The following is a 6,381-nucleotide window of genomic DNA, read 5'->3' on the forward strand; positions in this document are numbered from 1 at the left end:
TCCCAAGTTACCTTGCGCGTTAGGAGGCGGGGTCTTCTTGCTGGAGCAGCAGGTCGGTGGAGGACGAGGCCTTCTTCAAGATGGGTTCTGAGGCTGACGAAGTAGGAGACGTGCCGGTAGCAGAAGAAGGGGAAGCTGTTGCGGTGGTTGAGGCGGGTGCTGTCGCTGGCCAGGTTGGGCCAGGTGGTCCTGTGGTCCCTGAGGAGCCTCGTGGTCCTGAGGGGCCTGGTGGGCCCGGCGGGCCCGGCGGGCCCGGCGGCCCCGGAGTTCCTGGCGGGCCCGGGAATCCCGGTGATCCCGATGACGCTCGTGATCCCGGCCGCCTGGACCCTCCCGGAGGCCATGGCGAGGGCGGAGAGGCCCACGCGGCTGTTGCTGTGGTGCCACATACGATGGGGCCCAGCGGGGACGCCACAGGCGGAGGCGGGGGTGAGCAACCGTCCAGGGCCGGCTGGGGCATGGGGCGGGCGCCGGAAGCCCGAGGGCTTCGTAGGGGGCGGTGCCTTCCCGGGCGGGCGGGGCCCTGGGCCACCATCCCGAGCCCTTCTCGCTTCCTCCTAGACAACTGACGCCGACCTAGGACGCGAAGCCTTCGGAGATGGCGCCCCCGACCCTGATCCTGATTCCCGCAGCCTGAGCCTCCCGGAGCAGCCGCTCCGCAGCCCAGAGATGCCCTGGGCCGCAGTCCAGTCCTTGGCGGTCACCCCGAAAATAAACCTGAGCTGCTCGCCCAGCGTCTGGGTTTCTTTGAAGCTGCGATGCCGCCAAATCCTCCTCCGCCCCGCCCCCCCCCCCCCAGCGGTCCGCGGCGCCCAAGGGGAACTTAGTGGGCCTTCATTCAGCTCTCACTCTCATGGGCATTTTGGAGTTTTTCTCTTGTGTTTTGAGACAGAGTCTCGCTGTGTAGGCCTGGAACCGCGCAGCCATCCTCCTGCCTCAGCCTCCTGAGTGCTGGGAAGGATTTTTTTTTTATCCATTAAGTTCATCGGTACATGTTAGGTACACAATAAGTTGCATTCATCCTTGGGATCTTGTACCTGTACGTGATGTATCTCGGTTCTTATTCTTTCCCCCTTCCCCTGCCCTCCCTTCAGCCCCTCCCTATGTACCAAGACTTTGTTTCCAGTTTTTCCTTTTCTCATTAGTTTTGCGGTATTGAGGATTGAATCCAGGGCCTTTGCACTGAGTTAGGTCCCCAGAAGTATTTTTCTTTCTTTCTTTTGTTTTTGGTACCGGGGATCGAACTCGGGACCCTGTCGTTGCGAGGCAGGCGTCGGCACCACTGAGCTAAATCCCCGGGCCTGGTTTTCTTTTTTAAAAAACATTATTTATTTACCTTTTGAAAGTATCTAATATCTGCGTCTGAAGAGAACTGGCTCCCTTGGTCCTGGTGAGAGGCGCGGGCGGTACGCTCTCCTCCACGCGCAGGGCTCCAGGTCCCCTCCCGAGAAAGCACGAAAAGAGGTCGTGTGCTGCGCCCGGGACGCTGGCTGGAACACTCGCGGCCTGGGCAGAGCCAGTGCCCCCAGGGCGACAGCAGGTGGTGGGGGAGACCCAGGGTGCGTGGCCTGAGTCCAGGGCCAGGATGCTGTGGGCTGACGCATGCGTCCCCGCAATGGGGCGGAAAAGGGGGGTGCTCAGGAGCGAGCGCCTCAGGAGTTAGCACCTTTAGAGGAAGGGCAGGAGCCAGCACGGAAGCCAGCAAGTGGATTGCAGACAGGGAGGCAGGCCTTGAGCTTGGACTTAAGCTCTAGAACTATGACCGCAGCAGGCGTGGTGGGGACTGCTTGTCATCCCAGCACTCCGGAGGCTGAGGCAGGAAGGTGGCTGCGAGTTCGAGGCCAGCCTGGGCTACATAGTGAGATCAAGGCCAGCCTGGACTACATCGAGAGACCCTGCCTCGACAAACAGGAAATAAAAAACTCAAAAACTTCAGTCGTTTTGGAGGCCTTCACACCCACCCATGTGTGGACCTGAGTGAGGGTCTCCTTCCGATGCTTACTTTGCCTTTTGCAATTCCCCGCGCCCCTTCCTGGACTTTTGGCCAAGAGGTTTTCCAGCTCCATTGACAGCAGCTGCTGTGCCAGATGTTTGGGCTCCCAGTCGCGGTGGCAGTGTCTCCCTCCTCTTCCAGGAGCCCTCCCTGGGTGCCTCTTCCTCCGTGTCCTCTCTCTTCTGCCGCCTCAGCATTTCACCACCTTCCGCGGGTCTCAGTTCTCTCCCCCCCCCTCATTTTTGGAGACAGGGTCTCTTTAAATTGCTAAATTGTCCAGGCTGGGCCCTAAATTGTGGTCCTCCTGCTTCAGCCTCCAGTGCTGGGATTATAGGCGTGAGCCACTGCGCCCAACTAGAATATATATTTTTAGTATTTTAGTAGCATTTGTATAATAAATGCATGACCTGAGACACAAGAGTAGCAACATTTGGCTTCCTGACCTTGTTTCAAATTTGTGAAGAAAGTGCTAGGACTCTGGCTAAGGCCTGGGTGACATTAGCTCCCCACTGATTGGTCCCAGTAGCTCTTTCGTAGACTTAAGTTGGATTTTCTAAATACACAACTGTGTTGTCTGTCCATGAAGGCAGTTTCACTTCTTCCTTTCCAATCAGTACCCTTTGTCGTTTTGTTTTTTGTTTTTTGAGACAAGGTCTCACTATGTAGCCCAGGCTGGCCTTGAACACCTGGCGATCCTCCTGCCTCAGCCTCCCTAGTGCTGGGATGACAGGCGTGGGCCACCACTCCTCACATGATTGGTTTTTCCTCGTAATGGGTTGGCCCTGCCTGCCTGCCTGCCTGCCCTCTTTCCTTCCCTTCCTCCATTCATCCCTCCCTCGTTTCTTTCTCTCTCTCTTTCTTTCTTTCTCTTTTTCTTTCTTTCTTTCTTTCTTTCTTTCTTCTTTCTTTCTTTCTTTCTTTCTTTCAACAAACCCTTGTATCAAGGGCTGAGTTTCATGGGATCACAGCGAGGGAGCTGCTCTGCTATGTAAGAACCCGGACCCAGAAGCAGGTTGCCTACGCATGGCTTAGCGCCAGGTTCCCCAGACATGTGGTAGCCAGGGGCGAGAGGGTGGCCCTTCTTCTTGAGTCTTGAGTTCAGGGCTTGCTGAGTGGGACGGAGCAGATTTCAGGGTGGGCCAGGCTGGGGGCCGTGTGATGCTCTCGTGCCGACAGTCGGGTGCTGGTGCAATCCATGTGGACGTTTCTTTAGCCGCCTTTCATTCATTCATTCATTCATTTCATTTTTTATTTATTTTTTCCTTTTTCTTTCTTAATTTTGTCACAAACCCTTGTGCCAAGGGCTGACTTTAGATTTTTCCATTAGTCCGTGTCTGCAGTACGCGGTCCCATTTATTGTGGGGAGTCGGAGCATGCACATAACACATGTTCATTCTTCTTCCCCTTTGTCATCCCTCCCTCTCCTCTTGCCAGCTTTTGATACTCCCCCCTCTTTTTGTTTTTCTGAGACAGGGTCTCACTATGTAGCCCAGGCTGGCCTTGAGCTCTCAGAGACCCTCCTGCCTCAGCCTCCTGAGAGCTTGGATGACAGGCATGCACCACCACGCCCAGTGGTCCTTTTCCCATTTGCAAAAGCTCTATTATCATTTCCCCTTCAACTCTTTCTCATTCTCTTTCCCTGCTCTCGGGCCCGCCCCTCTCTGCATCTCTTGTCTCTCCATCCACTTGAAAAAGATCTCTCCCTACTTCCTATTTATCAACTACTTTCACTGTCTCCCTACCTCCCTCCCTCTTTCTGTTTTTCTCATATAAGGGAAACCATGTGATATTTGAAGTTGTGTGTCTGACATTTCATTTAATATAATCTCAAGTTGCATCCATTGACCTATGAATACCTCAAGTTATCCTTTTGTATGGCAGAGTAGTACTCCATTGAGTGAACAGTACTTTTTTTTTTTTTTTTGGTACGGCGATCGAACTAGGGACCTTGCACTTGTGAGTCAGGCGTCAACCACTGAGCTAAATCCCTGGCCCTTCCATTGAGTGTAAATACCACATTTTCCTTGTGAATTTATCTGTTGATTGACTTACAGGTCACTATTTAGCTATTCTGAGTTGTGGAGCTTTAAACATAGCTATGCATGGATCCCTGTAATGTGATGAATTTAATTCTTTCAGAAAGATACCTAGAAGCGGGATAGCTGGGTCAAATTGAATTTCTAGTTTTAGTGGTTTGAGCAATGTCTAGTTTACATTCCCACTAACAATATAGAAGAGTTCCCTTTTCCTCACAGCCTCACCAGCATTCGTTATTGGTTGATTGCTTGATGGCCCTTCTTTGTGGAGTGAGATGGAATCTTGATGCTGTTTTCCTTTTTCTTTTCTCTTTGTTCTTTTTTCTTTGGTACCCAGGGATCAAACTCCGTCCTAGTGCCTGTGCAAACCACTGAGCTAAATCCCCCACCCTAGGTGCTGTTTTCATTTGCAGTTCTCTAATGGCCAGAGTTTTTTCATGTATTTATTGGCCATCTGTCCTTCTTCTGAGTAGCATCTATTCATTTCAGTTGCCCACTTTTTGATTGGGCCTTTTATTTTGGTGGGCCCAAGTTTTTTTCCGAGCAAAGATGATTTTTTTGAACTTCATGATAGAAATGTGACACTGTTCCACAACAAAATTATTTGACTTCAGATTTCATGAGGAAACATGAATTAGCAATATGCTCTCAATAAGCCTTGTTATTAATAGCTAACTGCCTTAGATTCTGGGGTCGTTTCCTCTGGTGTTCTCAAATGAAGACTTTTCTAAAACTATTCTGATATTTCAATTAAAGATCAGAGGTAAATTCACAGATTTACAAGATATGTGATTTGTACTTAAAAATTAATAGTTGTTGGATAGCCACCACTTTTGGAAGTGATTTCAAACAACAATGAAGTGTTTTATAAATATTTTGGAATACATGCAAAAGCTGTATCCCATTCAACTAAATGTCTTCTTTTTAAAAATGAAGACATGTGGGCCAGGCATGGTGGCGCATGCCTGTAATCCCAGCACTAGGGAGGCTGAAGCATGGGGATTGCTCCAAGTTTGAGGCCAGCCTGGGCTACATAATTCAAGGCCAGTTTGGAATACACAGACAGACCCTGTGTCAAAGAAAATCCCCAAAACCCAAAACAAATACAACACCCCCCAAAAAGACCACACAAAAATCAATAGCTTTCCTCTACACAAATGACGGACTCACTGAGAGAGAAATAGGGCAAATACTTCCTTTCACAATAGCATCCAAAAAACTGAAATACCTAGGAATCAACCTAACGAAAGAAATCAAAGACCTCTTTTCTGAAAACTATGGGACTCTGAAAAGAGAGATTGAAGATGATATCAGAAAAGGGACAGACATCCCCTGCTCCTGGGTAGGAAGGATTAATATAGTGAAAATGGCCATACTTCCAAAACTGCTATATAGATTTAAGGCAACTCCAGTTGAGATCCCAGCAGCATACTTCGTGGACCTTGAGAAAACAATCCAAAAATTCATTTGGAACAAGAAGAGACCCAGAATAGCAAAAGCAATTCTAGGTAACAGAGACATGGCAGGGGGTATCACAATCCCCAACCGCAACTATACTACAAAGCTACTGTGATAAAAAACAGCATGGGACTGGCAAAGAAACAGACCCGAGGACCAGTGGAACAGATTGGAAGATGCAGAAACAACGCCAGACACACTCAGCCATCTCATCTTCGATAAAGGAGCCAAACACCCTCACTGGAGGAAAGATAGCCTCTTTAATAAATGGTGCTGGAAAAAATTGGGCTTCAACTTGCCAAAGATTAAAAATAGACCTAAATCTCTCACCATGCACTAAACTAAAATCAAAATGGATTAAAGATCTAAATATTAAAACAGAAACTCTGAACCAGTTGGAACAGAGGTTAGGTAGAACCCTTGAAGACATCGGTGCAGGAAAAGATTTTAATGAACAAAACCTCAGTTGCCCATGAACTAGCACAAACAATCAACAAGTGGGATCTCTTCTTATTAAAAGGCTTCTGTACAGCAAGAGCAACAACCAGCAGTGTGAAGAGACAACCCACAATGTGGGAAAATATCTTCACCTGCTCTTCCTCAGACAAAGGTCTACTATCTCAAATCTATAAAGAACTTAAAAAGATCAGACCTCCCAAATTTAAAGACCCAATCCAAAACTGGGCATCTGAAATGAACAGACATTTCTCAGACAAAGAAGTAGAAATAGCAAATAAATACATGAAAAAATGTTCAACATCACTGGTCATTCGAGAGATGCAAATGAAAACAACGCTGAGATTCCACTTCACTCCAGAAAGAATGGCTGCTATCATGAAATCAACCAATAACAAATGCTGGCGGGGCTGTGGGGAAAGAGGAACCCTGCTCCAC

The 6,381-nt window shown here is 48.9% G+C and overlaps 1 long non-coding RNA gene across 1 annotated transcript; it reads left to right on the plus strand.

Annotated features, from left to right (window-relative positions):
- Positions 1-28: 28 nt before the first annotated feature.
- On the plus strand, positions 29-733 carry LOC147820554 (uncharacterized). The gene is made up of 2 exons (XR_015448409.1): positions 29-429; positions 562-733. It is a non-coding gene; the product is annotated as an uncharacterized LOC147820554 (long non-coding RNA).
- The last annotated feature ends 5,648 nt before the right edge of the window (positions 734-6,381 follow it).

This window comes from Heterocephalus glaber, unplaced genomic scaffold, assembly GCF_053883595.1.
Source record: "Heterocephalus glaber isolate CG9 unplaced genomic scaffold, H.glaber_assembly_v1.0 deba00001861, whole genome shotgun sequence".
Lineage (NCBI taxonomy): Eukaryota > Metazoa > Chordata > Mammalia > Rodentia > Bathyergidae > Heterocephalus > Heterocephalus glaber.